General features: G+C 55.8%; 1 protein-coding gene across 1 annotated transcript in view; it reads left to right on the plus strand.

Annotated features, from left to right (window-relative positions):
• Positions 1-3590, plus strand: part of CDH16 (cadherin 16) — a 26017-nt gene that overhangs the window by 6028 nt on the left and 16399 nt on the right. The window lies entirely within an intron of this gene.

Below are 3590 nucleotides of genomic sequence, written 5' to 3' on the forward strand. Positions count from 1 at the left end.
CTGCTCAGCTGGCAGGGGGTGCTGTTGCCTAGCTGGAGGGGCCTACGCCCACCTCCAACCCTTACTTGCAGGCGGGAGTAGCTTCGCCACCTAGTGACCAAGATCTGGCTGCTCAGAGCGGTGAAGTCATCGACCCATATCACCCAGTTTCTTCATGTGTCATGTGGGGAGACACAATAGCTTAGGACTGCTCTGGAGATTTAAAATGGATCTAGGACCATTTCAGGTGATCTTCCAGGCAGAGTACCTCCCACTTCCACAGATGAGAAGCTCAGTGCTCCAGAGAGGCAGGAGGCCACCCAGGGCCCCGCAGGCCACAGGGAGCCTCCCCAACCACCAATACTCAGCTGTAGGCTTTACGACGTGTGTACTTCTGCACTGACAGCCCGATGTGTCTAGGTGTCTGTGGTGTCCGTGTTCACCTGGGGGTGGGAGGTCACGGGGGAGGCAGGTGTCACTGAGTCATTCAGCTGGCTCTCCTGGCAGCCAGGCCACGGTGGACGAGGATCATGTAGCTGCTCATATCCAGCTGGCATATCAGATTGTCCCCTTGTCAGTCTTGACTCATCTGTGCGTGGCCCACAGCTGCCTGCAGGGACACCATTTGTGAATCCCGGGCTAGTGCCCAGGGAACTTTCTGGAATCCCAGCTGCTGTCTGAGAACATGGGGGTGGGAGGGGTGGGGTGAAGTTTTAGGTCCCTGAAGCCCTCCACCAGGGGTGCCTGGCTGTGCTGTTTCTGGCCTGTGACTTCTCAGGCCTCGGTTACCACGTCTACAAAATGGGAACAACAAATCATAGCTGAGTGAGACTGACCCAGAGATTAGATGACATGTACGAACAGGCCCAGCTATGTCCATTTTTGCTCATCATCATTCCCAAAGCACAAGGGCCTGGCACACAGTAGTAGGTACTTAGTACAGGTCAGTGGAATGAATGAATTGAGACTTAGAACAGAAGAACTGGGGCGTGGGAGCTGTGGTGTAAGGAGGGCCGGGAATACTGAAATCCAGCCAAGTTGCCTTTGCAGCATCTTGCTACCCAAGGGACGGGGAAGGGCATGGGGTCCCACAGAGAAAAGGTGGGTATGGGGGAGAGGGGAGAGGTATCTGCATCTGCCCCTCTCCTGGGCAGACCACCATTCTGGAGAGAATGGAGCAGAAGCAGGAAAGAAGCAGCAGGAGAGGGCCCAGGGATTCACTCAACCTGTCCTGTCCAGCTAAGGGTGATAATAAAAGTGTTTATATCGAGGTATTACTATAGGTCAGACATGTGCCAACCACCTTACCTCTGTATTTTGTGTTATTTATATCTTATAACAACCCCCATGAAGACATTATCCCTGCTCTACACAAGCGGGAACTGAGGCTCAGCCAAGCTAAATGGGCAGAGGTGAAACAGCTAGTAAGGTGCAGAGCTGGGATTTGAAGGCTGGGCTATCCTAGGGGTATTCAAGCCTCAGTTTGCTCCTTCTGGGCAGCCAAGCTCAGCCCAGAGAACTGAGAGGACCAGGAGGTGGGAATGGGGGTGTTTCAAGGTCATGTCCTGGTATGGTTCCCCGGGCCCCTGGCCATACCGATGCTTGTGATGGGTCTGGCCTGTTGCAGAATGCTTGGGGCCCGAGTGGCCCAATGTGGTTGCAGTTGCCTTGGCAATGAGGAAACATTGCTGAGGTCAAGAGCTTAGATTATCAGAGGGGAAACCCAGCCCTAATTCCTTGCATGGCTCCCTGCTTGGAAGGACCACAGCTACCCCCCACACCCACCCTCTGTTGGACATCCAGGGGCTCTTGTCAGCAGCAAGGTCATGTGTAAGGTGGTTAGGAGGGGCCATAAGCAGCCCAGCAGCGTTCCTGATGGGAAGTAGTTTGCTGGCTCTTAAGACTTTTGTTCCTTTTGTTTTGTTCTGTTGTCTTTTAATTTTTTGGCCATGCCACACGGCATGTGGCATCTTACTTGCCCAATTGGGGATCGAACCCGTGCCCCCTGTACAGGAAGCACAAGGTCTTAACCACTGGACTGCCAGGGAAGTCCCAAGACTCATTCTTTGACAGAAGGCTTAACCCATGACTCCCTCTTCCCTCTGGATCTCGTCCAGGAAGCTAGAGCCAACATGGGATTGCCCAGGCCTCCAAGACCCCCCGGGCCATGTGAAGAACACAAATAGATAGATCACCCCTCAGTCCAGGCCTTGTCTAACTGTGAGGACCTCAAGTACCAGAGGGGCCTGCATGAACCCTCTTAACCAGGCCCTCCTCATTCCAAGGCCCTCTCAGATGTTGCCAAGGAAACTGATGCAGCAGTCAGACCTGACCCAGGTCTCCATGACAACCTACAGCAGCCCACTAGGATCCAGCCCTAGCTAGCCCTGAATGGGTGCCCCCCACCCCCACCACACTCATCACAATCATACATCACTCTAATAGCGAGTCCCTGTCACAAAGTACCTCACAGCGTGCCTGTTCCCAGTCTCCACACACCCCAAACATGAGCAAGGCAGTTTACAGCTGGCCACCCTGAGGCTGGGAGGGAGGCAAGACCCAGGAGCCTGGAGGCAGATTCAGGACTAGGACCCAAGCCCCCCCATTACATCTCCTCCCCTGTGTGCCCCAGCACCCTCCCTGGGTTGACGAGGGGCTGATCTCTGGGTAGTGGTAACACCAAGTGGTGGCTAAACCCCCACCCCGCTGACCCCATCCCTACTCTACAACTATGCCCCTTCTGAATGGGAGTCTGAACCTCCAGGCTCTGTGTGTGCTCTGAACTGCAGGCGCAGTCTGAGACTAAAGGGAAGGAAGGAGACACTGCAGACTCTTAGAGTGGCTGGAGCTGGACCTGACCCTGGTCTAGTCCCACCCCCATCCGCTCCTGCTGGCACCTGACACCTGTCTGCCAGGATTTCCCCAACTTTGGGCAACCTCCAGGCCAGGAGCAGAATGACCAGGGCCAGGTATTTTTAGCAGAGTTACTGACAGCTGCCTGGAGGGCGCTGAGGGGGAGGTGGTGCTGACTTCATCCTTTTCAGTCTCTCGGCCTGTATTCCCTCCCCAAGGTTCAAGCTGCCCCTCTACCTGCACCACACTGCCAACGGGACTCCCTTCCTTGCCCCCTCCCCCAAACAGCTCTCCAAGGGCCCCCAGGGCCTCAGGTGTCACTAACCCTCAACCTGAAGGGCAGGCTCATCAGGTGGAATCTTCAACTGCCTAGGGCTGGGATGAGAGTGGGAAGGACCTGGTGCTGAGGCTAGAAGCCTGGATTTAGGGCCCCTAAATTCTAGCTCAGGTACCAGCGGGTGGGGAATGGGTGACATGGGCAGTGAAGGGTGAAGTCTGTCTGACCTGTAACTGGTCTGCTTGCTTGGGCGGCAGGCCAGGACTGGGAGAGAGGGAAAGGAGAAATCACTTTTAAAGGGCCAGATCTCAATTATTCCCTAGTGGGGACTTGGCGCACTTGGCTGCTCGGGGCTTTCCCCCCGGCCCCCACCCGTGGTGGCACCCTCCACTTCCATCGCCCTCCTCCGCACCACTCACGTGCTCCCTTTCCTTCTCCCTTTTCCCTCCTTACCTGCCTCCCCTCCCCGCCCTCGCGCCCC

Source organism: Lipotes vexillifer, unplaced genomic scaffold (genome assembly GCF_000442215.2).
Source record: "Lipotes vexillifer unplaced genomic scaffold, Lipotes_vexillifer_v1.1 scaffold504, whole genome shotgun sequence".
Classification (NCBI taxonomy): Eukaryota; Metazoa; Chordata; class Mammalia; order Artiodactyla; family Lipotidae; genus Lipotes; species Lipotes vexillifer.